Below are 26,630 nucleotides of genomic sequence, written 5' to 3' on the forward strand. Positions count from 1 at the left end.
GTAACAACTTTGGCCCTTGTCAGTGCTTGGGCGGGTGACCGCATGGGAACACAGGGTACTGTTGGCAATTTTGCTTCCTATTTTTCTTTCTCCTTTGTTTTCGCAGCTGCAGACCGATTCAGTGAGGGAGACGCCACCGTGAAATGAAGGGGCGTGCTGTGTGTCCACCGCCTCGCCTCTCCCTGCCTCTCTCAGTCGTTTCTCGTGCTTGTCGTTTTGATATAGGCCGACTGGAGAGCGTCAGCTCTCGCGTCAGCTGAGCAAAGTCGAGACAAGTCGAGACACACTGTAGGCTGGTCTGCAGCGAGTAAGAGGGAGAAAGAACATTAATTTAACGGCGCGTGGCAAAAGTACTCATACGCAAAGCTGAAAGCCTGCTGCGGTGGCCGGGAATCGAACCCGGATCAACTGCTTGCAAGGCAACTATGCTGACCTTTACACCACCACCGCACAACCGGGCGCCCCCACGCCGCGCTGTGTCGGCTTCCCGCCAGTCGGCAGCGGCCGAAGGTGATCGTAGCCCTAGGCGCATTACGAGGTAGGCTAGGGGAGCACATGCAGATGCATTCGCACGGCGTATCCATGCACATTTCGCACCCTTTGTCAAGAGTCGGCGCCGGCGACGCAAGAGGACGCAGAGGACGGCGTTCTGGCGGCATTTTTAGGCGGTACAGTGCAGGATTCAGCGTCTGCAGCATTTTCTCGACACAATGCTACGGCGCTTGACGGCAGTCCCACGTTATCTCGAGACATCTGCTGGGGAAGCAGCGAAAGGTTGCTACTGGTCTGAGCATCGGTGGTTCAGTGGTAGAATGCTCGCCTGCCACGCGGGCGGCCCGGGTTCGATTCCCGGCCGATGCATCGTTTTGCTTTTCCCGCGGTGCCGTGTGGCTTGCGCGCTTGAGATGCACGATCCACAAGAATGTATAGCGGGATTCCCTTGAGAAGAACCGAGAACGCAGCACGTGCGGTTCCCCACTCGGACGCTCGCGTCATGTTCTGCGGACTGGCGTCGGCCTGGCCTCACAAGTTGCTGTGTCCAGGTGCCTCCGAGGCAATGAACTTGAACGACGGGGAGTACTGCCCATCGTTGCAAAAGCTGCAGCACCACCACAATCAACTGGGCCGGCAATGCACGTGTAGCAACAGAACACGTTATCCACCAAGTAGAGTATCTCTGCGTCTAACAATGGGTACGCTACTTGCCCAGTTCCCAGGACCAACGGTCCGCCCCGTGCCTCGGTAGCGCGTAAGTCTCATAATTTTAAGGTCGTGAGTTCGATCCTCACCCGGGGCATTTAATTTTCTGTGACTCACGGTGGTGCTGTCGCTAGGGCTCGAACTTATTTCTTGTTTGTTATCCACAACGTTTCAACGCTTCAGAGAGAAAATTTACACTTCCTGTTATTGATACTGACAGCTTTCCTTTTCCTCTTCTCCCAGTAGAGCATGAAGCCAAAAGCATTGCTCTGAGACTTTTGAGGTGCGCGCCTTGCCAGCCGGTATGCGCAATGACGTTCGCAAAGAGAGAAGGGTGCCGACACGGGCCTCGGCACGAAATGTGCGAGAGACCATCCGATCCGTCGAACGGACGCCCAAATCCGGTGAGATCTAGTGGCTAGGATGCCTGGCTATCACCCCGGAGGCCCGGGCTCGATTGCCGGTACCGGAACGGAATTTTTTCCACACGAATCGTCTCAAGTTTCAGCAGTGCGTGCTGCCGTTTCCCGTCCTGCTCGCAGTACAGCTACTGTTTCGTGACCGCCAGCAGAACATAGACGGGCGAAGCAGACACACGGTGACCCTAGAAGTGGCGTGTGGCTTCATGCGACGTGTTTCCAGCGTAGGGCTGAGCAACCGTCCGCGTCGAGGCCCGTTAGCTCAGTTGGTTAGAGCGTCGTGCTAATAACGCGAAGGTCGTGGGTTCGATCCCCCCACGGGCCAGTAGGCTTTTACTACTACGAAAAGGCAGCGCCGATTTCAGCTGGCGAGTGTGATGACCAAAAGATCATCGCCCTGCGTGGACGTTGGCAGAGGATCCGATCCCGACTCGTCGGGAAGCGCTGCAGCATTCGCTCGGCAATGGTCACAATATGTTGAATACGCTGGTTCTCATACGGCAAAGAGAAAATGAAAGAAAATGCCCGATTGCCGACGTGTAACAACTTTGGCCCTTGTCAGTGCTTGGGCGGGTGACCGCATGGGAACACAGGGTACTGTTGGCAATTTTGCTTCCTATTTTTCTTTCTCCTTTGTTTTCGCAGCTGCAGACCGATTCAGTGAGGGAGACGCCACCGTGAAATGAAGGGGCGTGCTGTGTGTCCACCGCCTCGCCTCTCCCTGCCTCTCTCAGTCGTTTCTCGTGCTTGTCGTTTTGATATAGGCCGACTGGAGAGCGTCAGCTCTCGCGTCAGCTGAGCAAAGTCGAGACAAGTCGAGACACACTGTAGGCTGGTCTGCAGCGAGTAAGAGGGAGAAAGAACATTAATTTAACGGCGCGTGGCAAAAGTACTCATACGCAAAGCTGAAAGCCTGCTGCGGTGGCCGGGAATCGAACCCGGATCAACTGCTTGCAAGGCAACTATGCTGACCTTTACACCACCACCGCACAACCGGGCGCCCCCACGCCGCGCTGTGTCGGCTTCCCGCCAGTCGGCAGCGGCCGAAGGTGATCGTAGCCCTAGGCGCATTACGAGGTAGGCTAGGGGAGCACATGCAGATGCATTCGCACGGCGTATCCATGCACATTTCGCACCCTTTGTCAAGAGTCGGCGCCGGCGACGCAAGAGGACGCAGAGGACGGCGTTCTGGCGGCATTTTTAGGCGGTACAGTGCAGGATTCAGCGTCTGCAGCATTTTATCGACACAATGCTACGGCGCTTGACGGCAGTCCCACGTTATCTCGAGACATCTGCTGGGGAAGCAGCGAAAGGTTGCTACTGGTCTGAGCATCGGTGGTTCAGTGGTAGAATGCTCGCCTGCCACGCGGGCGGCCCGGGTTCGATTCCCGGCCGATGCATCGTTTTGCTTTTCCCGCGGTGCCGTGTGGCTTGCGCGCTTGAGATGCACGATCCACAAGAATGTATAGCGGGATTCCCTTGAGAAGAACCGAGAACGCAGCACGTGCGGTTCCCCACTCGGACGCTCGCGTCATGTTCTGCGGACTGGCGTCGGCCTGGCCTCACAAGTTGCTGTGTCCAGGTGCCTCCGAGGCAATGAACTTGAACGACGGGGAGTACTGCCCATCGTTGCAAAAGCTGCAGCACCACCACAATCAACTGGGCCGGCAATGCACGTGTAGCAACAGAACACGTTATCCACCAAGTAGAGTATCTCTGCGTCTAACAATGGGTACGCTACTTGCCCAGTTCCCAGGACCAACGGTCCGCCCCGTGCCTCGGTAGCGCGTAAGTCTCATAATTTTAAGGTCGTGAGTTCGATCCTCACCCGGGGCATTTAATTTTCTGTGACTCACGGTGGTGCTGTCGCTAGGGCTCGAACTTATTTCTTGTTTGTTATCCACAACGTTTCAACGCTTCAGAGAGAAAATTTACACTTCCTGTTATTGATACTGACAGCTTTCCTTTTCCTCTTCTCCCAGTAGAGCATGAAGCCAAAAGCATTGCTCTGAGACTTTTGAGGTGCGCGCCTTGCCAGCCGGTATGCGCAATGACGTTCGCAAAGAGAGAAGGGTGCCGACACGGGCCTCGGCACGAAATGTGCGAGAGACCATCCGATCCGTCGAACGGACGCCCAAATCCGGTGAGATCTAGTGGCTAGGATGCCTGGCTATCACCCCGGAGGCCCGGGCTCGATTGCCGGTACCGGAACGGAATTTTTTCCACACGAATCGTCTCAAGTTTCAGCAGTGCGTGCTGCCGTTTCCCGTCCTGCTCGCAGTACAGCTACTGTTTCGTGACCGCCAGCAGAACATAGACGGGCGAAGCAGACACACGGTGACCCTAGAAGTGGCGTGTGGCTTCATGCGACGTGTTTCCAGCGTAGGGCTGAGCAACCGTCCGCGTCGAGGCCCGTTAGCTCAGTTGGTTAGAGCGTCGTGCTAATAACGCGAAGGTCGTGGGTTCGATCCCCCCACGGGCCAGTAGGCATTTACTACTACGAAAAGGCAGCGCCGATTTCAGCTGGCGAGTGTGATGACCAAAAGATCATCGCCCTGCGTGGACGTTGGCAGAGGATCCGATCCCGACTCGTCGGGAAGCGCTGCAGCATTCGCTCGGCAATGGTCACAATATGTTGAATACGCTGGTTCTCATACGGCAAAGAGAAAATGAAAGAAAATGCCCGATTGCCGACGTGTAACAACTTTGGCCCTTGTCAGTGCTTGGGCGGGTGACCGCATGGGAACACAGGGTACTGTTGGCAATTTTGCTTCCTATTTTTCTTTCTCCTTTGTTTTCGCAGCTGCAGACCGATTCAGTGAGGGAGACGCCACCGTGAAATGAAGGGGCGTGCTGTGTGTCCACCGCCTCGCCTCTCCCTGCCTCTCTCAGTCGTTTCTCGTGCTTGTCGTTTTGATATAGGCCGACTGGAGAGCGTCAGCTCTCGCGTCAGCTGAGCAAAGTCGAGACAAGTCGAGACACACTGTAGGCTGGTCTGCAGCGAGTAAGAGGGAGAAAGAACATTAATTTAACGGCGCGTGGCAAAAGTACTCATACGCAAAGCTGAAAGCCTGCTGCGGTGGCCGGGAATCGAACCCGGATCAACTGCTTGCAAGGCAACTATGCTGACCTTTACACCACCACCGCACAACCGGGCGCCCCCACGCCGCGCTGTGTCGGCTTCCCGCCAGTCGGCAGCGGCCGAAGGTGATCGTAGCCCTAGGCGCATTACGAGGTAGGCTAGGGGAGCACATGCAGATGCATTCGCACGGCGTATCCATGCACATTTCGCACCCTTTGTCAAGAGTCGGCGCCGGCGACGCAAGAGGACGCAGAGGACGGCGTTCTGGCGGCATTTTTAGGCGGTACAGTGCAGGATTCAGCGTCTGCAGCATTTTCTCGACACAATGCTACGGCGCTTGACGGCAGTCCCACGTTATCTCGAGACATCTGCTGGGGAAGCAGCGAAAGGTTGCTACTGGTCTGAGCATCGGTGGTTCAGTGGTAGAATGCTCGCCTGCCACGCGGGCGGCCCGGGTTCGATTCCCGGCCGATGCATCGTTTTGCTTTTCCCGCGGTGCCGTGTGGCTTGCGCGCTTGAGATGCACGATCCACAAGAATGTATAGCGGGATTCCCTTGAGAAGAACCGAGAACGCAGCACGTGCGGTTCCCCACTCGGACGCTCGCGTCATGTTCTGCGGACTGGCGTCGGCCTGGCCTCACAAGTTGCTGTGTCCAGGTGCCTCCGAGGCAATGAACTTGAACGACGGGGAGTACTGCCCATCGTTGCAAAAGCTGCAGCACCACCACAATCAACTGGGCCGGCAATGCACGTGTAGCAACAGAACACGTTATCCACCAAGTAGAGTATCTCTGCGTCTAACAATGGGTACGCTACTTGCCCAGTTCCCAGGACCAACGGTCCGCCCCGTGCCTCGGTAGCGCGTAAGTCTCATAATTTTAAGGTCGTGAGTTCGATCCTCACCCGGGGCATTTAATTTTCTGTGACTCACGGTGGTGCTGTCGCTAGGGCTCGAACTTATTTCTTGTTTGTTATCCACAACGTTTCAACGCTTCAGAGAGAAAATTTACACTTCCTGTTATTGATACTGACAGCTTTCCTTTTCCTCTTCTCCCAGTAGAGCATGAAGCCAAAAGCATTGCTCTGAGACTTTTGAGGTGCGCGCCTTGCCAGCCGGTATGCGCAATGACGTTCGCAAAGAGAGAAGGGTGCCGACACGGGCCTCGGCACGAAATGTGCGAGAGACCATCCGATCCGTCGAACGGACGCCCAAATCCGGTGAGATCTAGTGGCTAGGATGCCTGGCTATCACCCCGGAGGCCCGGGCTCGATTGCCGGTACCGGAACGGAATTTTTTCCACACGAATCGTCTCAAGTTTCAGCAGTGCGTGCTGCCGTTTCCCGTCCTGCTCGCAGTACAGCTACTGTTTCGTGACCGCCAGCAGAACATAGACGGGCGAAGCAGACACACGGTGACCCTAGAAGTGGCGTGTGGCTTCATGCGACGTGTTTCCAGCGTAGGGCTGAGCAACCGTCCGCGTCGAGGCCCGTTAGCTCAGTTGGTTAGAGCGTCGTGCTAATAACGCGAAGGTCGTGGGTTCGATCCCCCCACGGGCCAGTAGGCTTTTACTACTACGAAAAGGCAGCGCCGATTTCAGCTGGCGAGTGTGATGACCAAAAGATCATCGCCCTGCGTGGACGTTGGCAGAGGATCCGATCCCGACTCGTCGGGAAGCGCTGCAGCATTCGCTCGGCAATGGTCACAATATGTTGAATACGCTGGTTCTCATACGGCAAAGAGAAAATGAAAGAAAATGCCCGATTGCCGACGTGTAACAACTTTGGCCCTTGTCAGTGCTTGGGCGGGTGACCGCATGGGAACACAGGGTACTGTTGGCAATTTTGCTTCCTATTTTTCTTTCTCCTTTGTTTTCGCAGCTGCAGACCGATTCAGTGAGGGAGACGCCACCGTGAAATGAAGGGGCGTGCTGTGTGTCCACCGCCTCGCCTCTCCCTGCCTCTCTCAGTCGTTTCTCGTGCTTGTCGTTTTGATATAGGCCGACTGGAGAGCGTCAGCTCTCGCGTCAGCTGAGCAAAGTCGAGACAAGTCGAGACACACTGTAGGCTGGTCTGCAGCGAGTAAGAGGGAGAAAGAACATTAATTTAACGGCGCGTGGCAAAAGTACTCATACGCAAAGCTGAAAGCCTGCTGCGGTGGCCGGGAATCGAACCCGGATCAACTGCTTGCAAGGCAACTATGCTGACCTTTACACCACCACCGCACAACCGGGCGCCCCCACGCCGCGCTGTGTCGGCTTCCCGCCAGTCGGCAGCGGCCGAAGGTGATCGTAGCCCTAGGCGCATTACGAGGTAGGCTAGGGGAGCACATGCAGATGCATTCGCACGGCGTATCCATGCACATTTCGCACCCTTTGTCAAGAGTCGGCGCCGGCGACGCAAGAGGACGCAGAGGACGGCGTTCTGGCGGCATTTTTAGGCGGTACAGTGCAGGATTCAGCGTCTGCAGCATTTTCTCGACACAATGCTACGGCGCTTGACGGCAGTCCCACGTTATCTCGAGACATCTGCTGGGGAAGCAGCGAAAGGTTGCTACTGGTCTGAGCATCGGTGGTTCAGTGGTAGAATGCTCGCCTGCCACGCGGGCGGCCCGGGTTCGATTCCCGGCCGATGCATCGTTTTGCTTTTCCCGCGGTGCCGTGTGGCTTGCGCGCTTGAGATGCACGATCCACAAGAATGTATAGCGGGATTCCCTTGAGAAGAACCGAGAACGCAGCACGTGCGGTTCCCCACTCGGACGCTCGCGTCATGTTCTGCGGACTGGCGTCGGCCTGGCCTCACAAGTTGCTGTGTCCAGGTGCCTCCGAGGCAATGAACTTGAACGACGGGGAGTACTGCCCATCGTTGCAAAAGCTGCAGCACCACCACAATCAACTGGGCCGGCAATGCACGTGTAGCAACAGAACACGTTATCCACCAAGTAGAGTATCTCTGCGTCTAACAATGGGTACGCTACTTGCCCAGTTCCCAGGACCAACGGTCCGCCCCGTGCCTCGGTAGCGCGTAAGTCTCATAATTTTAAGGTCGTGAGTTCGATCCTCACCCGGGGCATTTAATTTTCTGTGACTCACGGTGGTGCTGTCGCTAGGGCTCGAACTTATTTCTTGTTTGTTATCCACAACGTTTCAACGCTTCAGAGAGAAAATTTACACTTCCTGTTATTGATACTGACAGCTTTCCTTTTCCTCTTCTCCCAGTAGAGCATGAAGCCAAAAGCATTGCTCTGAGACTTTTGAGGTGCGCGCCTTGCCAGCCGGTATGCGCAATGACGTTCGCAAAGAGAGAAGGGTGCCGACACGGGCCTCGGCACGAAATGTGCGAGAGACCATCCGATCCGTCGAACGGACGCCCAAATCCGGTGAGATCTAGTGGCTAGGATGCCTGGCTATCACCCCGGAGGCCCGGGCTCGATTGCCGGTACCGGAACGGAATTTTTTCCACACGAATCGTCTCAAGTTTCAGCAGTGCGTGCTGCCGTTTCCCGTCCTGCTCGCAGTACAGCTACTGTTTCGTGACCGCCAGCAGAACATAGACGGGCGAAGCAGACACACGGTGACCCTAGAAGTGGCGTGTGGCTTCATGCGACGTGTTTCCAGCGTAGGGCTGAGCAACCGTCCGCGTCGAGGCCCGTTAGCTCAGTTGGTTAGAGCGTCGTGCTAATAACGCGAAGGTCGTGGGTTCGATCCCCCCACGGGCCAGTAGGCTTTTACTACTACGAAAAGGCAGCGCCGATTTCAGCTGGCGAGTGTGATGACCAAAAGATCATCGCCCTGCGTGGACGTTGGCAGAGGATCCGATCCCGACTCGTCGGGAAGCGCTGCAGCATTCGCTCGGCAATGGTCACAATATGTTGAATACGCTGGTTCTCATACGGCAAAGAGAAAATGAAAGAAAATGCCCGATTGCCGACGTGTAACAACTTTGGCCCTTGTCAGTGCTTGGGCGGGTGACCGCATGGGAACACAGGGTACTGTTGGCAATTTTGCTTCCTATTTTTCTTTCTCCTTTGTTTTCGCAGCTGCAGACCGATTCAGTGAGGGAGACGCCACCGTGAAATGAAGGGGCGTGCTGTGTGTCCACCGCCTCGCCTCTCCCTGCCTCTCTCAGTCGTTTCTCGTGCTTGTCGTTTTGATATAGGCCGACTGGAGAGCGTCAGCTCTCGCGTCAGCTGAGCAAAGTCGAGACAAGTCGAGACACACTGTAGGCTGGTCTGCAGCGAGTAAGAGGGAGAAAGAACATTAATTTAACGGCGCGTGGCAAAAGTACTCATCCGCAAAGCTGAAAGCCTGCTGCGGTGGCCGGGAATCGAACCCGGATCAACTGCTTGCAAGGCAACTATGCTGACCTTTACACCACCACCGCACAACCGGGCGCCCCCACGCCGCGCTGTGTCGGCTTCCCGCCAGTCGGCAGCGGCGGAAGGTGATCGTACCTGGCAGGCGCATTTCGAGGCAGGCTAGGGGAGCACATCCAGACGCATTCGGACAGCGTATCCGTGCGCATCGCGCGGGGCAGCGGGACGGTTGCGGCTTTGTTTACGTCGCCGGGACTTTGGCGCTTCGTTCTTCGTGATTGCTGCTTTCAAGTTTTGTAAGTAACAAAATGTCGACATTTTCGAGAGCTAACACCGTTCAGTGTGTCTTTGATAGAAGTGCTGTCCGCCCTACCGCATTTGAAATACACGAATGGTTATTCGAAGACTTAAAGATACCGGAAGAAATCGTAGACACCTTTCAATTGGACTTTGTTCAGTATTGCTTGTTCTTGAAATTTACGTCTGGGGACTTGTGTGAAAAATTTGTTGCTAAATTTGGTGGCAGTCGCCGTTTTAAACATGCAGACGGCAGTATTAGTAATGTGCAAATTGTGGCGTCAGGGTTTGGAATTCGAACTGTCCGTGTTTTTAATGTACCACCTGAATGCCCTGATCAAGTTTTATCTCGTGCCTTGTCGCGGTTTGGTGACGTTCTGAACATTACGATGGAGAAATGGTCTAGTGCATACCGTTATAAAGTTGCTAGTGGTGTCCGTAGTGTCCGGATGGACCTGAAACAACATATTCCTTCCTACTTTGTAATCGGTGGGGTTCGTGCACAGATCTCATATATCGGGCAACCGCCGACATGTGCCGTATGTCATTCCACGGAACATTTAAGGGGTGACTGCCCTCGACGGCGGCCTGTTCAGTTACCGCGCCAAGATGTTGTGGGTGGTAGCGATAAATTTGTGCCCCTTATGAGTGAGATTGTAGCAGGAACATCCTTTACCGGTCCGACCGACCGACCGACCGTGCGACCGTCGGCCGTTGCTTCTGTCGAAGACAGGTCCGTCGCGGAAAATAATAACACGACTGTCGGGCAGGAGGAAATGGAGGTTGTCCAGGACCCGCCTGCCCCGACCGACCGGGTTGATGACGAACGGGACGTACTCCCTGTTAATACTGCTCCCGTTCAATCGGAATCGGTGGAGGCAACAGACGCTTCTTTACCCCCGCCGCCCCTCCCGGTGCCAACTTCTGCCGAAACTGTAACGCCTTCAGCGGAAAGTAAAAAGCAACGCCGCCAGCGGGGCAAGGGTAAACAGGTCAGGGATCCGAACCCGGCCGCCCTCGCGAATCCGCCAGCCACGGAGAGTGGCAGTGAAAGTGAGCCAATGTCACAGGGTTCCTCCCGTAATAGCAGCCCCGCCAGGACAGAGAAGATTCGAGCACACACTGCTCACTTGAAACAATTTCTCAGTGCCGGGAAGGAACAGGACATTGCTGCTGCTAAGCGCAAATTAGAACAGGGCAGTGAGCAGTTACCACAGCGCCCGCGCAAATATTCGGTGCCGTCACAGCCGGCCGTAACATCGCGCGGCGGCCAGGCGGAAGCCGCCCAGTCGGCGGGCGACGCACGACCACCCCCGCCACCTGATAGTCACAGCCCGTGGTGGCAACAGCAGGAGGACGAGGGGGGCCAGTAGAGTGTGCGGAGACCTACATTGTCCTTGACATGGAAACTACTGTATCTTGTACTGCGTCCAGTGTATTGTCGTGCCATGTTTTTGTAGAATTGCTACTAACCACTACAGTGTTTTAAGACCTACTGAAATTTCCATTTTTATGCCAGCTGCTGTTCGTTTACGTGTAAGTCCGGCATTTTATCACTTCGTTGGTGTTTTTTTCTCTTGCTCTGTATTGTCCATCTGCTTAAAATGTCAACGCAATCACGCCCCACGGGTATGTTTTCTGTTTTGACATTAAACGTTGCCGGTATCTCAGCGGCGCACAAGATAGCAGCTTTTACAGACGTTTTATTTCATGGAAATTTTAGTATTGCCCTTCTTCAAGAGGTATCTAGTGACGTTTTTAGCAATATCCCAGGTTATGATGTTGTTTACAATCTGAATAGTGATAATAATTGTGGCACTGCGATTTTATATAAGTCGTCTTTAGAGCCTACGGACATCCAACTTCTCCCAAATGGTCGTATCTTAGCGTGTGTGATTGAGGGAGTCCAATTTGTCAACGTCTATGTGCCCTCGGGGACTGATCAAAAACGCACACGCGCTCGTTTTTTTACCACGGACATATGCCCCTTTTTGGCTACGGCTCGCCCCATCATATTGGGTGGCGATTTTAATTGTGTTGTTGCCTCTGCTGACCAATACCCCACCCCCACAAAATGTGCTGAACTGACTACCCTTTTAAATGCAGTGGACTTGCGTGATACGTGGCGTCACTACCATCCCATTATGACGCAGTATACGCACTTTTCTACTAGGGGGGCCAGTCGCATTGATAGGATCTACGTTTCACGGGAGCTAACAGGCGCTTTATGTGCAGTCGAAGTTCTGCCTGTCGCCGTGAGTGATCACTGTGGCTACGTGTGCGTTTTGCGGTTGCCGTGCTGTCGCACGAAATCTCTTCCGGCATATTGGAAATTCAATACCGGCCATCTGGGTGCCGAAGGGCTCCGTGCGGAGATACGTGTCGCATGGCAGCAGTGTTTAACAAAGTTCCATACTTACGGGTCCTGCATCGAGTGGTGGGTGGCGCATGCCAAACCAATTTTGCGGAAGGCGGCGCAATTATATAGTCGAGAAACGAGTTACTGGCACAGGCGTACTTTAGCATTTTATCAGCAGTGCTTACAGGATGCTATCCATGCACCTGCTGGCCCGGACGCAAATATTAGACTCCGCCTGAGCAAAATTAAAACCCAGATTCTGAGGCTGCACCGGGAAAGGTCGCGGGGTTTAACGGTTCGGAGCCGTCCGTTATGCCACATCGATGACGAGGAGCCATCGCTCTATCATCTTGCCCGGGAGAAGACACAGGCTCGCAAAAAGTATATTGATGCGCTAGAAACTGATGGGGGGATTGTCTTATCGCAGCGGCACGAAATTGTACGTCATATCTCCGACTATTATACTTCGCTCTTTCACGACACTACCGTGGACGGGGAGGCCATGCGACTTTTATTACATGACTTAGTCGACTGCATGTCCGAACCTGACCGTGAAGAGCTGGTTGCAGAGGTGTCTAATCAGGACGTGTTACAGATCTTGAAAGCCAGCACGACAGGCAAGTCGCCTGGACCCGACGGTCTTCCTACAGAATTTTATATTACTTTCTGGGATATTGTAGGGGACAAGTTTACGGTACTGGTGAACGAAGTGCTTCGCGGCTTCGTCATCCCGAGTCAGTTTCTCGCAGGGCACATTGTTCTTATCCCCAAAAAACGGGGTCCGTGTCGTGTCACCGATCTGCGGCCAATTACGCTGCTGAATGCTGATTACAAGTTGGCGGCCAGATGTGTTGCAGCGAAGTTACAGGCAGTCATGGACAAAGTCATCTGCCCGTTTCAATCCTGCGGCGTTAAGAGGCGGACCATTTTCAATGCAGCGTCTACCTATCGTGACATCATCGCTTACTCGGCCGTCCATCGGCTTTCAGCCGGTGTTCTTTCTCTGGACTTTGCCAACGCGTTTGACAGGATGAGCCACGATTATTTGATGCACGTTATGGACAGAATGGGCTTTGGCCCCCGCTTCATTTGCGTGATTCGCCATTTCCTGACAGGAGCCAGTTCGGTGGTGACTATTAATGGATGGAGAACACCACCTATAGTTCTTCGTAGGTCGGTGCGACAGGGCTGTCCCTTATCTATGTACCTTTTTGTCATTGCTTTGGACCCACTGCTGCGTGCGCTCGACCGCACGATAGGCGGCGTGGATATTCATCTTGCCACTGTGAAATGTCTCGCTTATGCTGATGACGTAGGTGTTTTTATCGGCGACGACGACGATTTTCATCACATCCGGCCCTTATTGAGGAGGTATGAGCGTGCGTCGGGTGCCTTGATAAATCCAAGGAAGACCGTAATGATTCCTTTAGGAAATTGTGAAGTGGATCCCGATCAGACTTGGTTTCGCGTAGCCCGTCATCACATTATCTTGGGCCTTGACGTTACTGCTAATCCCCAACAGATGCGGGCGCGCACCTGGCGCCGGCTGCTCAATCATGTCAAAGGCCTTTGTAAGACTTACGCCAGCCGACGCCTCACCCTCCTCCAGAAGGTCGACCTAATTAACAACGCCGTGTATTCCAAGGCCTGGTACGTGGCACAGCTCCTGGACGTTCCACGCCCACTCGCCCGATCATTTTCGCAGGCCGCTTACTGGCTCCTGTGGCGCCACGAAATCTTCAAGGTTCGGGCGGCAACGTGCGTCCTCGACACCACCTTCGGGGGACTCGGCCTCGTCGATTTTTCCAGGAAGTGTTCGGCGCTGCTGGTGCACCGCATGGCCACCTTGCAAGCTAACAGCCCGGATGGAACGGCGGCGGCCATGCTCGTCGCTTACCGGCCGCCCTCCGAGAGCGCACCGGTGTCCGTGGTGGGCATCCCGTATCAACTCGGCTACGTCAGAGCTTACTACCTGCAGCGGAGCTACGTACTGGAAACGGCGCTGGACAGGAACAGGAATGTTCGACGACTGTATGCGGCAATGGTGGGGCGGCCACCCCCTCACAAGCTCGCTCTTCGTTTCCCCGCGACCGACTGGCGGCAAGTGTGGTTGAATATTCATCATTCCGTGTTGCCCTCCGGCGTTCGGTCCCAGTGGTATAAACTGGTTAACAATACGGTGGCCACTAACCAACGTCTCTCGGACATCCGCCTGCTGCCGTCTGCCAACTGTGGTGCATGCGGCGTTCCAGACACACGGGAGCATCGCTTTCAATGTGGCCTTGTGTCGGCCATCTGGGAACTGTGTAGGGTCATGGTGGCTCTGATCAACAGGACGACACCCTCGCACGTGACTCTCAATGATGTTCTTGCGCCAGGGTTTAAACCCTTCCCTCGCGCGAAGCACAATACCATGGTGTGGCTCTTAGGTCACACAGTCTTCGCCATTCTGGATTGCCAAGTCCAGGACGTATATACATATTTAGCATACTTGTGGGATGCACATTCCCATGTCCAGCGGCTGAAACATTATAACGAACTTTTTGCCAATTTTCTGTGTGCGGCGTTAAAACATGGTTATGCGAAGATGTTCAATAATTGATACATTGAAAACTCCATTTACGTCTGAAGAGGCTATCTCTTATTTTTCGTTTTTTTTTCAATCATTTTTGTTTGGATTTGACCAGATGGTTTTGATGGATCTGTGAGACAATTATGCGCTAAAGAAGAAGATTATCTTTTATTTATTTTATTTGACTTATGGCAGTGGTGCATTTCGTTTTCCACATGGAAGTGACAATATTATTTTAATTCCCATTTACTACCTTCTTCTTCCGATCTTAGGAGTGCGTTTTTAATTTGTCTTCTCCACGCGCATCCTTTTCTCCGAGAATGGACATGGAACTTAATTGTGTGTTTTTTGTATAAGAACGAACTTTCCTACGACTTTTAGTTACTCGTCGTCTGTGGCATCTTTTAGGATGGATCTTTTATTTTGCCATTTTCTTTGTTTGCAGAGGACCATTGTCTTTTATTGTGCATTTCATTGCTGGACGGAAGATTAGAGTTTGTGGAAGAATTTTCATTTCTTTTTTGATTTTCACGATATGATCCACGAGAGCAGCCGTCGGCGACGAGCGTATACCACAACCGATATGATAGCGTTGAAGCTCGCCGATGAAGGCATATTTTGGTGAGAGCAAGGAGGGCTATAAGGGGAGTTGGGAGGCCCTAAAAAAAAAAAGGAAAAAAAAAAAAAAAAAAAAAAAAAAAAAAAAAAAAGAAAATAAAAAAAAAAGAAAAAAAAAAGTGGTAGAATGCTCGCCTGCCACGCGGGCGGCCCGGGTTCGATTCCCGGCCGATGCATCGTTTTGCTTTTCCCGCGGTGCCGTGTGGCTTGCGCGCATGAGATGCACGATCCACAAGAATGTATAGCGGGATTCCCTTGAGAAGAACCGAGAACGCAGCACGTGCGGTTCCCCACTCGGACGCTCGCGTCATGTTCTGCGGACTGGCGTCGGCCTGGCCTCACAAGTTGCTGTGTCCAGGTGCCTCCGAGGCAATGAACTTGAACGACGGGGAGTACTGCCCATCGTTGCAAAAGCTGCAGCACCACCACAATCAACTGGGCCGGCAATGCACGTGTAGCAACAGAACACGTTATCCACCAAGTAGAGTATCTCTGCGTCTAACAATGGGTACGCTACTTGCCCAGTTCCCAGGACCAACGGTCCGCCCCGTGCCTCGGTAGCGCAGTAGTCAGCGCGTAAGTCTCATAATTTTAAGGTCGTGAGTTCGATCCTCACCCGGGGCATTTAATTTTCTGTGACTCACGGTGGTGCTGTCGCTAGGGCTCGAACTTATTTCTTGTTTGTTATCCACAACGTTTCAACGCTTCAGAGAGAAAATTTACACTTCCTGTTATTGATACTGACAGCTTTCCTTTTCCTCTTCTCCCAGTAGAGCATGAAGCCAAAAGCATTGCTCTGAGACTTTCGAGGTGCGCGCCTTGCCAGCCGGTATGCGCAATGACGTTCGCAAAGAGAGAAGGGTGCCGACACGGGCCTCGGCACGAAATGTGCGAGAGACCATCCGATCCGTCGAACGGACGCCCAAATCCGGTGAGATCTAGTGGCTAGGATGCCTGGTTATCACCCCGGAGGCCCGGGCTCGATTGCCGGTACCGGAACGGAATTTTTTCCACACGAATCGTCTCAAGTTTCAGCAGTGCGTGCTGCCGTTTCCCGTCCTGCTCGCAGTACAGCTACTGTTTCGTGACCGCCAGCAGAACATAGACGGGCGAAGCAGACACACGGTGACCCTAGAAGTGGCGTGTGGCTTCATGCGACGTGTTTCCAGCGTAGGGCTGAGCAACCGTCCGCGTCGAGGCCCGTTAGCTCAGTTGGTTAGAGCGTCGTGCTAATAACGCGAAGGTCGTGGGTTCGATCCCCCCACGGGCCAGTAGGCTTTTACTACTACGAAAAGGCAGCGCCGATTTCAGCTGGCGAGTGTGATGACCAAAAGATCATCGCCCTGCGTGGACGTTGGCAGAGGATCCGAACCCGACTCGTCGGGAAGCGCTGCAGCATTCGCTCGGCAATGGTCACAATATGTTGAATACGCTGGTTCTCATACGGCAAAGAGAAAATGAAAGAAAATGCCCGATTGCCGACGTGTAACAACTTTGGCCCTTGTCAGTGCTTGGGCGGGTGACCGCATGGGAACACAGGGTACTGTTGGCAATTTTGCTTCCTATTTTTCTTTCTCCTTTGTTTTCGCAGCTGCAGACCGATTCAGTGAGGGAGACGCCACCGTGAAATGAAGGGGCGTGCTGTGTGTCCACCGCCTCGCCTCTCCCTGCCTCTCTCAGTCGTTTCTCGTGCTTGTCGTTTTGATATAGGCCGACTGGAGAGCGTCAGCTCTCGCGTCAGCTGAGCAAAGTCGAGACAAGTCGAGACACACTGTAGGCTGGTCTGCAGCGAGTAAGAGGGAGAAAGAACATTAATTTAACGGCGCGTGGCAAAAGTACTCATACGCAAAGCTGAAAGCCTGCTGCGGTGGCCGGGAATCGAACCCGGATCAACTGCTTGCAAGGCAACTATGCTGACCTTTACACCACCACCGCACAACCGGGCGCCCCCACGCCGCGCTGTGTCGGCTTCCCGCCAGTCGGCAGCGGCCGAAGGTGATCGTAGCCCTAGGCGCATTACGAGGTAGGCTAGGGGAGCACATGCAGATGCATTCGCACGGCGTATCCATGCACATTTCGCACCCTTTGTCAAGAGTCGGCGCCGGCGACGCAAGAGGACGCAGAGGACGGCGTTCTGGCGGCATTTTTAGGCGGTACAGTGCAGGATTCAGCGTCTGCAGCATTTTCTCGACAGAATGCTACGGCGCTTGACGGCAGTCCCACGTTATCTCGAGACATCTGCTGGGGAAGCAGCGAAAGATTGCTACTGGTCTGAGCATCGGTGGTTCAGTGGTAGAATGCTCGCCTGCCACGCGGGCGGCCCGGGTTCGATTCCCGGCCGATGCATCGTTTTGCTTTTCCCGCGGTGCCGTGTGGCTTGCGCGCATGAGATGCACGATCCACAAGAATGTATAGCGGGATTCCCTTGAGAAGAACCGAGAACGCAGCACGTGCGGTTCCCCACTCGGACGCTCGCGTCATGTTCTGCGGACTGGCGTCGGCCTGGCCTCACAAGTTGCTGTGTCCAGGTGCCTCCGAGGCAATGAACTTGAACGACGGGGAGTACTGCCCATCGTTGCAAAAGCTGCAGCACCACCACAATCAACTGGGCCGGCAATGCACGTGTAGCAACAGAACACGTTATCCACCAAGTAGAGTATCTCTGCGTCTAACAATGGGTACGCTACTTGCCCAGTTCCCAGGACCAACGGTCCGCCCCGTGCCTCGGTAGCGCAGTAGTCAGCGCGTAAGTCTCATAATTTTAAGGTCGTGAGTTCGATCCTCACCCGGGGCATTTAATTTTCTGTGACTCACGGTGGTGCTGTCGCTAGGGCTCGAACTTATTTCTTGTTTGTTATCCACAACGTTTCAACGCTTCAGAGAGAAAATTTACACTTCCTGTTATTGATACTGACAGCTTTCCTTTTCCTCTTCTCCCAGTAGAGCATGAAGCCAAAAGCATTGCTCTGAGACTTTCGAGGTGCGCGCCTTGCCAGCCGGTATGCGCAATGACGTTCGCAAAGAGAGAAGGGTGCCGACACGGGCCTCGGCACGAAATGTGCGAGAGACCATCCGATCCGTCGAACGGACGCCCAAATCCGGTGAGATCTAGTGGCTAGGATGCCTGGCTATCACCCCGGAGGCCCGGGCTCGATTGCCGGTACCGGAACGGAATTTTTTCCACACGAATCGTCTCAAGTTTCAGCAGTGCGTGCTGCCGTTTCCCGTCCTGCTCGCAGTACAGCTACTGTTTCGTGACCGCCAGCAGAACATAGACGGGCGAAGCAGACACACGGTGACCCTAGAAGTGGCGTGTGGCTTCATGCGACGTGTTTCCAGCGTAGGGCTGAGCAACCGTCCGCGTCGAGGCCCGTTAGCTCAGTTGGTTAGAGCGTCGTGCTAATAACGCGAAGGTCGTGGGTTCGATCCCCCCACGGGCCAGTAGGCTTTTACTACTACGAAAAGGCAGCGCCGATTTCAGCTGGCGAGTGTGATGACCAAAAGATCATCGCCCTGCGTGGACGTTGGCAGAGGATCCGAACCCGACTCGTCGGGAAGCGCTGCAGCATTCGCTCGGCAATGGTCACAATATGTTGAATACGCTGGTTCTCATACGGCAAAGAGAAAATGAAAGAAAATGCCCGATTGCCGACGTGTAACAACTTTGGCCCTTGTCAGTGCTTGGGCGGGTGACCGCATGGGAACACAGGGTACTGTTGGCAATTTTGCTTCCTATTTTTCTTTCTCCTTTGTTTTCGCAGCTGCAGACCGATTCAGTGAGGGAGACGCCACCGTGAAATGAAGGGGCGTGCTGTGTGTCCACCGCCTCGCCTCTCCCTGCCTCTCTCAGTCGTTTCTCGTGCTTGTCGTTTTGATATAGGCCGACTGGAGAGCGTCAGCTCTCGCGTCAGCTGAGCAAAGTCGAGACAAGTCGAGACACACTGTAGGCTGGTCTGCAGCGAGTAAGAGGGAGAAAGAACATTAATTTAACGGCGCGTGGCAAAAGTACTCATACGCAAAGCTGAAAGCCTGCTGCGGTGGCCGGGAATCGAACCCGGATCAACTGCTTGCAAGGCAACTATGCTGACCTTTACACCACCACCGCACAACCGGGCGCCCCCACGCCGCGCTGTGTCGGCTTCCCGCCAGTCGGCAGCGGCCGAAGGTGATCGTAGCCCTAGGCGCATTACGAGGTAGGCTAGGGGAGCACATGCAGATGCATTCGCACGGCGTATCCATGCACATTTCGCACCCTTTGTCAAGAGTCGGCGCCGGCGACGCAAGAGGACGCAGAGGACGGCGTTCTGGCGGCATTTTTAGGCGGTACAGTGCAGGATTCAGCGTCTGCAGCATTTTCTCGACAGAATGCTACGGCGCTTGACGGCAGTCCCACGTTATCTCGAGACATCTGCTGGGGAAGCAGCGAAAGATTGCTACTGGTCTGAGCATCGGTGGTTCAGTGGTAGAATGCTCGCCTGCCACGCGGGCGGCCCGGGTTCGATTCCCGGCCGATGCATCGTTTTGCTTTTCCCGCGGTGCCGTGTGGCTTGCGCGCATGAGATGCACGATCCACAAGAATGTATAGCGGGATTCCCTTGAGAAGAACCGAGAACGCAGCACGTGCGGTTCCCCACTCGGACGCTCGCGTCATGTTCTGCGGACTGGCGTCGGCCTGGCCTCACAAGTTGCTGTGTCCAGGTGCCTCCGAGGCAATGAACTTGAACGACGGGGAGTACTGCCCATCGTTGCAAAAGCTGCAGCACCACCACAATCAACTGGGCCGGCAATGCACGTGTAGCAACAGAACACGTTATCCACCAAGTAGAGTATCTCTGCGTCTAACAATGGGTACGCTACTTGCCCAGTTCCCAGGACCAACGGTCCGCCCCGTGCCTCGGTAGCGCAGTAGTCAGCGCGTAAGTCTCATAATTTTAAGGTCGTGAGTTCGATCCTCACCCGGGGCATTTAATTTTCTGTGACTCACGGTGGTGCTGTCGCTAGGGCTCGAACTTATTTCTTGTTTGTTATCCACAACGTTTCAACGCTTCAGAGAGAAAATTTACACTTCCTGTTATTGATACTGACAGCTTTCCTTTTCCTCTTCTCCCAGTAGAGCATGAAGCCAAAAGCATTGCTCTGAGACTTTCGAGGTGCGCGCCTTGCCAGCCGGTATGCGCAATGACGTTCGCAAAGAGAGAAGGGTGCCGACACGGGCCTCGGCACGAAATGTGCGAGAGACCATCCGATCCGTCGAACGGACGCCCAAATCCGGTGAGATCTAGTGGCTAGGATGCCTGGTTATCACCCCGGAGGCCCGGGCTCGATTGCCGGTACCGGAACGGAATTTTTTCCACACGAATCGTCTCAAGTTTCAGCAGTGCGTGCTGCCGTTTCCCGTCCTGCTCGCAGTACAGCTACTGTTTCGTGACCGCCAGCAGAACATAGACGGGCGAAGCAGACACACGGTGACCCTAGAAGTGGCGTGTGGCTTCATGCGACGTGTTTCCAGCGTAGGGCTGAGCAACCGTCCGCGTCGAGGCCCGTTAGCTCAGTTGGTTAGAGCGTCGTGCTAATAACGCGAAGGTCGTGGGTTCGATCCCCCCACGGGCCAGTAGGCTTTTACTACTACGAAAAGGCAGCGCCGATTTCAGCTGGCGAGTGTGATGACCAAAAGATCATCGCCCTGCGTGGACGTTGGCAGAGGATCCGAACCCGACTCGTCGGGAAGCGCTGCAGCATTCGCTCGGCAATGGTCACAATATGTTGAATACGCTGGTTCTCATACGGCAAAGAGAAAATGAAAGAAAATGCCCGATTGCCGACGTGTAACAACTTTGGCCCTTGTCAGTGCTTGGGCGGGTGACCGCATGGGAACACAGGGTACTGTTGGCAATTTTGCTTCCTATTTTTCTTTCTCCTTTGTTTTCGCAGCTGCAGACCGATTCAGTGAGGGAGACGCCACCGTGAAATGAAGGGGCGTGCTGTGTGTCCACCGCCTCGCCTCTCCCTGCCTCTCTCAGTCGTTTCTCGTGCTTGTCGTTTTGATATAGGCCGACTGGAGAGCGTCAGCTCTCGCGTCAGCTGAGCAAAGTCGAGACAAGTCGAGACACACTGTAGGCTGGTCTGCAGCGAGTAAGAGGGAGAAAGAACATTAATTTAACGGCGCGTGGCAAAAGTACTCATACGCAAAGCTGAAAGCCTGCTGCGGTGGCCGGGAATCGAACCCGGATCAACTGCTTGCAAGGCAACTATGCTGACCTTTACACCACCACCGCACAACCGGGCGCCCCCACGCCGCGCTGTGTCGGCTTCCCGCCAGTCGGCAGCGGCCGAAGGTGATCGTAGCCCTAGGCGCATTACGAGGTAGGCTAGGGGAGCACATGCAGATGCATTCGCACGGCGTATCCATGCACATTTCGCACCCTTTGTCAAGAGTCGGCGCCGGCGACGCAAGAGGACGCAGAGGACGGCGTTCTGGCGGCATTTTTAGGCGGTACAGTGCAGGATTCAGCGTCTGCAGCATTTTATCGACAGAATGCTACGGCGCTTGACGGCAGTCCCACGTTATCTCGAGACATCTGCTGGGGAAGCAGCGAAAGATTGCTACTGGTCTGAGCATCGGTGGTTCAGTGGTAGAATGCTCGCCTGCCACGCGGGCGGCCCGGGTTCGATTCCCGGCCGATGCATCGTTTTGCTTTTCCCGCGGTGCCGTGTGGCTTGCGCGCATGAGATGCACGATCCACAAGAATGTATAGCGGGATTCCCTTGAGAAGAACCGAGAACGCAGCACGTGCGGTTCCCCACTCGGACGCTCGCGTCATGTTCTGCGGACTGGCGTCGGCCTGGCCTCACAAGTTGCTGTGTCCAGGTGCCTCCGAGGCAATGAACTTGAACGACGGGGAGTACTGCCCATCGTTGCAAAAGCTGCAGCACCACCACAATCAACTGGGCCGGCAATGCACGTGTAGCAACAGAACACGTTATCCACCAAGTAGAGTATCTCTGCGTCTAACAATGGGTACGCTACTTGCCCAGTTCCCAGGACCAACGGTCCGCCCCGTGCCTCGGTAGCGCAGTAGTCAGCGCGTAAGTCTCATAATTTTAAGGTCGTGAGTTCGATCCTCACCCGGGGCATTTAATTTTCTGTGACTCACGGTGGTGCTGTCGCTAGGGCTCGAACTTATTTCTTGTTTGTTATCCACAACGTTTCAACGCTTCAGAGAGAAAATTTACACTTCCTGTTATTGATACTGACAGCTTTCCTTTTCCTCTTCTCCCAGTAGAGCATGAAGCCAAAAGCATTGCTCTGAGACTTTCGAGGTGCGCGCCTTGCCAGCCGGTATGCGCAATGACGTTCGCAAAGAGAGAAGGGTGCCGACACGGGCCTCGGCACGAAATGTGCGAGAGACCATCCGATCCGTCGAACGGACGCCCAAATCCGGTGAGATCTAGTGGCTAGGATGCCTGGCTATCACCCCGGAGGCCCGGGCTCGATTGCCGGTACCGGAACGGAATTTTTTCCACACGAATCGTCTCAAGTTTCAGCAGTGCGTGCTGCCGTTTCCCGTCCTGCTCGCAGTACAGCTACTGTTTCGTGACCGCCAGCAGAACATAGACGGGCGAAGCAGACACACGGTGACCCTAGAAGTGGCGTGTGGCTTCATGCGACGTGTTTCCAGCGTAGGGCTGAGCAACCGTCCGCGTCGAGGCCCGTTAGCTCAGTTGGTTAGAGCGTCGTGCTAATAACGCGAAGGTCGTGGGTTCGATCCCCCCACGGGCCAGTAGGCTTTTACTACTACGAAAAGGCAGCGCCGATTTCAGCTGGCGAGTGTGATGACCAAAAGATCATCGCCCTGCGTGGACGTTGGCAGAGGATCCGAACCCGACTCGTCGGGAAGCGCTGCAGCATTCGCTCGGCAATGGTCACAATATGTTGAATACGCTGGTTCTCATACGGCAAAGAGAAAATGAAAGAAAATGCCCGATTGCCGACGTGTAACAACTTTGGCCCTTGTCAGTGCTTGGGCGGGTGACCGCATGGGAACACAGGGTACTGTTGGCAATTTTGCTTCCTATTTTTCTTTCTCCTTTGTTTTCGCAGCTGCAGACCGATTCAGTGAGGGAGACGCCACCGTGAAATGAAGGGGCGTGCTGTGTGTCCACCGCCTCGCCTCTCCCTGCCTCTCTCAGTCGTTTCTCGTGCTTGTCGTTTTGATATAGGCCGACTGGAGAGCGTCAGCTCTCGCGTCAGCTGAGCAAAGTCGAGACAAGTCGAGACACACTGTAGGCTGGTCTGCAGCGAGTAAGAGGGAGAAAGAACATTAATTTAACGGCGCGTGGCAAAAGTACTCATACGCAAAGCTGAAAGCCTGCTGCGGTGGCCGGGAATCGAACCCGGATCAACTGCTTGCAAGGCAACTATGCTGACCTTTACACCACCACCGCACAACCGGGCGCCCCCACGCCGCGCTGTGTCGGCTTCCCGCCAGTCGGCAGCGGCCGAAGGTGATCGTAGCCCTAGGCGCATTACGAGGTAGGCTAGGGGAGCACATGCAGATGCATTCGCACGGCGTATCCATGCACATTTCGCACCCTTTGTCAAGAGTCGGCGCCGGCGACGCAAGAGGACGCAGAGGACGGCGTTCTGGCGGCATTTTTAGGCGGTACAGTGCAGGATTCAGCGTCTGCAGCATTTTCTCGACAGAATGCTACGGCGCTTGACGGCAGTCCCACGTTATCTCGAGACATCTGCTGGGGAAGCAGCGAAAGATTGCTACTGGTCTGAGCATCGGTGGTTCAGTGGTAGAATGCTCGCCTGCCACGCGGGCGGCCCGGGTTCGATTCCCGGCCGATGCATCGTTTTGCTTTTCCCGCGGTGCCGTGTGGCTTGCGCGCATGAGATGCACGATCCACAAGAATGTATAGCGGGATTCCCTTGAGAAGAACCGAGAACGCAGCACGTGCGGTTCCCCACTCGGACGCTCGCGTCATGTTCTGCGGACTGGCGTCGGCCTGGCCTCACAAGTTGCTGTGTCCAGGTGCCTCCGAGGCAATGAACTTGAACGACGGGGAGTACTGCCCATCGTTGCAAAAGCTGCAGCACCACCACAATCAACTGGGCCGGCAATGCACGTGTAGCAACAGAACACGTTATCCACCAAGTAGAGTATCTCTGCGTCTAACAATGGGTACGCTACTTGCCCAGTTCCCAGGACCAACGGTCCGCCCCGTGCCTCGGTAGCGCAGTAGTCAGCGCGTAAGTCTCATAATTTTAAGGTCGTGAGTTCGATCCTCACCCGGGGCATTTAATTTTCTGTGACTCACGGTGGTGCTGTCGCTAGGGCTCGAACTTATTTCTTGTTTGTTATCCACAACGTTTCAACGCTTCAGAGAGAAAATTTACACTTCCTGTTATTGATACTGACAGCTTTCCTTTTCCTCTTCTCCCAGTAGAGCATGAAGCCAAAAGCATTGCTCTGAGACTTTCGAGGTGCGCGCCTTGCCAGCCGGTATGCGCAATGACGTTCGCAAAGAGAGAAGGGTGCCGACACGGGCCTCGGCACGAAATGTGCGAGAGACCATCCGATCCGTCGAACGGACGCCCAAATCCGGTGAGATCTAGTGGCTAGGATGCCTGGCTATCACCCCGGAGGCCCGGGCTCGATTGCCGGTACCGGAACGGAATTTTTTCCACACGAATCGTCTCAAGTTTCAGCAGTGCGTGCTGCCGTTTCCCGTCCTGCTCGCAGTACAGCTACTGTTTCGTGACCGCCAGCAGAACATAGACGGGCGAAGCAGACACACGGTGACCCTAGAAGTGGCGTGTGGCTTCATGCGACGTGTTTCCAGCGTAGGGCTGAGCAACCGTCCGCGTCGAGGCCCGTTAGCTCAGTTGGTTAGAGCGTCGTGCTAATAACGCGAAGGTCGTGGGTTCGATCCCCCCACGGGCCAGTAGGCTTTTACTACTACGAAAAGGCAGCGCCGATTTCAGCTGGCGAGTGTGATGACCAAAAGATCATCGCCCTGCGTGGACGTTGGCAGAGGATCCGAACCCGACTCGTCGGGAAGCGCTGCAGCATTCGCTCGGCAATGGTCACAATATGTTGAATACGCTGGTTCTCATACGGCAAAGAGAAAATGAAAGAAAATGCCCGATTGCCGACGTGTAACAACTTTGGCCCTTGTCAGTGCTTGGGCGGGTGACCGCATGGGAACACAGGGTACTGTTGGCAATTTTGCTTCCTATTTTTCTTTCTCCTTTGTTTTCGCAGCTGCAGACCGATTCAGTGAGGGAGACGCCACCGTGAAATGAAGGGGCGTGCTGTGTGTCCACCGCCTCGCCTCTCCCTGCCTCTCTCAGTCGTTTCTCGTGCTTGTCGTTTTGATATAGGCCGACTGGAGAGCGTCAGCTCTCGCGTCAGCTGAGCAAAGTCGAGACAAGTCGAGACACACTGTAGGCTGGTCTGCAGCGAGTAAGAGGGAGAAAGAACATTAATTTAACGGCGCGTGGCAAAAGTACTCATACGCAAAGCTGAAAGCCTGCTGCGGTGGCCGGGAATCGAACCCGGATCAACTGCTTGCAAGGCAACTATGCTGACCTTTACACCACCACCGCACAACCGGGCGCCCCCACGCCGCGCTGTGTCGGCTTCCCGCCAGTCGGCAGCGGCCGAAGGTGATCGTAGCCCTAGGCGCATTACGAGGTAGGCTAGGGGAGCACATGCAGATGCATTCGCACGGCGTATCCATGCACATTTCGCACCCTTTGTCAAGAGTCGGCGCCGGCGACGCAAGAGGACGCAGAGGACGGCGTTCTGGCGGCATTTTTAGGCGGTACAGTGCAGGATTCAGCGTCTGCAGCATTTTCTCGACAGAATGCTACGGCGCTTGACGGCAGTCCCACGTTATCTCGAGACATCTGCTGGGGAAGCAGCGAAAGATTGCTACTGGTCTGAGCATCGGTGGTTCAGTGGTAGAATGCTCGCCTGCCACGCGGGCGGCCCGGGTTCGATTCCCGGCCGATGCATCGTTTTGCTTTTCCCGCGGTGCCGTGTGGCTTGCGCGCATGAGATGCACGATCCACAAGAATGTATAGCGGGATTCCCTTGAGAAGAACCGAGAACGCAGCACGTGCGGTTCCCCACTCGGACGCTCGCGTCATGTTCTGCGGACTGGCGTCGGCCTGGCCTCACAAGTTGCTGTGTCCAGGTGCCTCCGAGGCAATGAACTTGAACGACGGGGAGTACTGCCCATCGTTGCAAAAGCTGCAGCACCACCACAATCAACTGGGCCGGCAATGCACGTGTAGCAACAGAACACGTTATCCACCAAGTAGAGTATCTCTGCGTCTAACAATGGGTACGCTACTTGCCCAGTTCCCAGGACCAACGGTCCGCCCCGTGCCTCGGTAGCGCAGTAGTCAGCGCGTAAGTCTCATAATTTTAAGGTCGTGAGTTCGATCCTCACCCGGGGCATTTAATTTTCTGTGACTCACGGTGGTGCTGTCGCTAGGGCTCGAACTTATTTCTTGTTTGTTATCCACAACGTTTCAACGCTTCAGAGAGAAAATTTACACTTCCTGTTATTGATACTGACAGCTTTCCTTTTCCTCTTCTCCCAGTAGAGCATGAAGCCAAAAGCATTGCTCTGAGACTTTCGAGGTGCGCGCCTTGCCAGCCGGTATGCGCAATGACGTTCGCAAAGAGAGAAGGGTGCCGACACGGGCCTCGGCACGAAATGTGCGAGAGACCATCCGATCCGTCGAACGGAC

The 26,630-nt window shown here is 54.7% G+C and overlaps 34 non-coding genes across 34 annotated transcripts; 24 read left to right on the plus strand and 10 right to left on the minus strand.

Moving 5' to 3' along the window:
• Nucleotides 1-378: 378 nt before the first annotated feature.
• On the minus strand, nucleotides 379-450 carry Trnaa-ugc. The gene has a single exon. It is a non-coding gene; the product is annotated as a tRNA-Ala (tRNA).
• Nucleotides 451-790: 340 nt separating this feature from the next.
• On the plus strand, nucleotides 791-861 carry Trnag-gcc. The gene has a single exon. It is a non-coding gene; the product is annotated as a tRNA-Gly (tRNA).
• A 1,009-nt stretch (nucleotides 862-1,870) lies between these two features.
• On the plus strand, nucleotides 1,871-1,944 carry Trnai-aau. The gene has a single exon. It is a non-coding gene; the product is annotated as a tRNA-Ile (tRNA).
• Nucleotides 1,945-2,536: 592 nt separating this feature from the next.
• Trnaa-ugc lies at nucleotides 2,537-2,608 on the minus strand. The gene has a single exon. It is a non-coding gene; the product is annotated as a tRNA-Ala (tRNA).
• Nucleotides 2,609-2,948: 340 nt separating this feature from the next.
• On the plus strand, nucleotides 2,949-3,019 carry Trnag-gcc. The gene has a single exon. It is a non-coding gene; the product is annotated as a tRNA-Gly (tRNA).
• A 1,009-nt stretch (nucleotides 3,020-4,028) lies between these two features.
• On the plus strand, nucleotides 4,029-4,102 carry Trnai-aau. The gene has a single exon. It is a non-coding gene; the product is annotated as a tRNA-Ile (tRNA).
• Nucleotides 4,103-4,694: 592 nt separating this feature from the next.
• Trnaa-ugc lies at nucleotides 4,695-4,766 on the minus strand. The gene has a single exon. It is a non-coding gene; the product is annotated as a tRNA-Ala (tRNA).
• Nucleotides 4,767-5,106: 340 nt separating this feature from the next.
• Trnag-gcc lies at nucleotides 5,107-5,177 on the plus strand. The gene has a single exon. It is a non-coding gene; the product is annotated as a tRNA-Gly (tRNA).
• Nucleotides 5,178-6,186: 1,009 nt separating this feature from the next.
• Trnai-aau lies at nucleotides 6,187-6,260 on the plus strand. Its single transcript has one exon. It is a non-coding gene; the product is annotated as a tRNA-Ile (tRNA).
• Nucleotides 6,261-6,852: 592 nt separating this feature from the next.
• Trnaa-ugc lies at nucleotides 6,853-6,924 on the minus strand. Its single transcript has one exon. It is a non-coding gene; the product is annotated as a tRNA-Ala (tRNA).
• Nucleotides 6,925-7,264: 340 nt separating this feature from the next.
• Nucleotides 7,265-7,335, plus strand: Trnag-gcc. The gene has a single exon. It is a non-coding gene; the product is annotated as a tRNA-Gly (tRNA).
• Nucleotides 7,336-8,344: 1,009 nt separating this feature from the next.
• Trnai-aau lies at nucleotides 8,345-8,418 on the plus strand. Its single transcript has one exon. It is a non-coding gene; the product is annotated as a tRNA-Ile (tRNA).
• Nucleotides 8,419-9,010: 592 nt separating this feature from the next.
• On the minus strand, nucleotides 9,011-9,082 carry Trnaa-ugc. The gene has a single exon. It is a non-coding gene; the product is annotated as a tRNA-Ala (tRNA).
• A 6,329-nt stretch (nucleotides 9,083-15,411) lies between these two features.
• Nucleotides 15,412-15,484, plus strand: Trnam-cau. The gene has a single exon. It is a non-coding gene; the product is annotated as a tRNA-Met (tRNA).
• A 573-nt stretch (nucleotides 15,485-16,057) lies between these two features.
• Nucleotides 16,058-16,131, plus strand: Trnai-aau. Its single transcript has one exon. It is a non-coding gene; the product is annotated as a tRNA-Ile (tRNA).
• A 592-nt stretch (nucleotides 16,132-16,723) lies between these two features.
• Nucleotides 16,724-16,795, minus strand: Trnaa-ugc. The gene has a single exon. It is a non-coding gene; the product is annotated as a tRNA-Ala (tRNA).
• Nucleotides 16,796-17,135: 340 nt separating this feature from the next.
• On the plus strand, nucleotides 17,136-17,206 carry Trnag-gcc. The gene has a single exon. It is a non-coding gene; the product is annotated as a tRNA-Gly (tRNA).
• Nucleotides 17,207-17,581: 375 nt separating this feature from the next.
• Nucleotides 17,582-17,654, plus strand: Trnam-cau. The gene has a single exon. It is a non-coding gene; the product is annotated as a tRNA-Met (tRNA).
• A 573-nt stretch (nucleotides 17,655-18,227) lies between these two features.
• On the plus strand, nucleotides 18,228-18,301 carry Trnai-aau. Its single transcript has one exon. It is a non-coding gene; the product is annotated as a tRNA-Ile (tRNA).
• A 592-nt stretch (nucleotides 18,302-18,893) lies between these two features.
• Nucleotides 18,894-18,965, minus strand: Trnaa-ugc. The gene has a single exon. It is a non-coding gene; the product is annotated as a tRNA-Ala (tRNA).
• A 340-nt stretch (nucleotides 18,966-19,305) lies between these two features.
• Nucleotides 19,306-19,376, plus strand: Trnag-gcc. The gene has a single exon. It is a non-coding gene; the product is annotated as a tRNA-Gly (tRNA).
• Nucleotides 19,377-19,751: 375 nt separating this feature from the next.
• Nucleotides 19,752-19,824, plus strand: Trnam-cau. The gene has a single exon. It is a non-coding gene; the product is annotated as a tRNA-Met (tRNA).
• A 573-nt stretch (nucleotides 19,825-20,397) lies between these two features.
• Nucleotides 20,398-20,471, plus strand: Trnai-aau. The gene has a single exon. It is a non-coding gene; the product is annotated as a tRNA-Ile (tRNA).
• A 592-nt stretch (nucleotides 20,472-21,063) lies between these two features.
• Nucleotides 21,064-21,135, minus strand: Trnaa-ugc. Its single transcript has one exon. It is a non-coding gene; the product is annotated as a tRNA-Ala (tRNA).
• Nucleotides 21,136-21,475: 340 nt separating this feature from the next.
• Nucleotides 21,476-21,546, plus strand: Trnag-gcc. The gene has a single exon. It is a non-coding gene; the product is annotated as a tRNA-Gly (tRNA).
• Nucleotides 21,547-21,921: 375 nt separating this feature from the next.
• On the plus strand, nucleotides 21,922-21,994 carry Trnam-cau. The gene has a single exon. It is a non-coding gene; the product is annotated as a tRNA-Met (tRNA).
• A 573-nt stretch (nucleotides 21,995-22,567) lies between these two features.
• On the plus strand, nucleotides 22,568-22,641 carry Trnai-aau. The gene has a single exon. It is a non-coding gene; the product is annotated as a tRNA-Ile (tRNA).
• Nucleotides 22,642-23,233: 592 nt separating this feature from the next.
• Trnaa-ugc lies at nucleotides 23,234-23,305 on the minus strand. Its single transcript has one exon. It is a non-coding gene; the product is annotated as a tRNA-Ala (tRNA).
• Nucleotides 23,306-23,645: 340 nt separating this feature from the next.
• Nucleotides 23,646-23,716, plus strand: Trnag-gcc. The gene has a single exon. It is a non-coding gene; the product is annotated as a tRNA-Gly (tRNA).
• A 375-nt stretch (nucleotides 23,717-24,091) lies between these two features.
• Trnam-cau lies at nucleotides 24,092-24,164 on the plus strand. Its single transcript has one exon. It is a non-coding gene; the product is annotated as a tRNA-Met (tRNA).
• A 573-nt stretch (nucleotides 24,165-24,737) lies between these two features.
• Nucleotides 24,738-24,811, plus strand: Trnai-aau. Its single transcript has one exon. It is a non-coding gene; the product is annotated as a tRNA-Ile (tRNA).
• Nucleotides 24,812-25,403: 592 nt separating this feature from the next.
• On the minus strand, nucleotides 25,404-25,475 carry Trnaa-ugc. The gene has a single exon. It is a non-coding gene; the product is annotated as a tRNA-Ala (tRNA).
• A 340-nt stretch (nucleotides 25,476-25,815) lies between these two features.
• Trnag-gcc lies at nucleotides 25,816-25,886 on the plus strand. Its single transcript has one exon. It is a non-coding gene; the product is annotated as a tRNA-Gly (tRNA).
• Nucleotides 25,887-26,261: 375 nt separating this feature from the next.
• On the plus strand, nucleotides 26,262-26,334 carry Trnam-cau. Its single transcript has one exon. It is a non-coding gene; the product is annotated as a tRNA-Met (tRNA).
• Nucleotides 26,335-26,630: the final 296 nt, after the last annotated feature.

This window comes from Schistocerca piceifrons, unplaced genomic scaffold (assembly GCF_021461385.2).
Source record: "Schistocerca piceifrons isolate TAMUIC-IGC-003096 unplaced genomic scaffold, iqSchPice1.1 HiC_scaffold_567, whole genome shotgun sequence".
NCBI classification, from domain to species: domain Eukaryota; kingdom Metazoa; phylum Arthropoda; class Insecta; order Orthoptera; family Acrididae; genus Schistocerca; species Schistocerca piceifrons.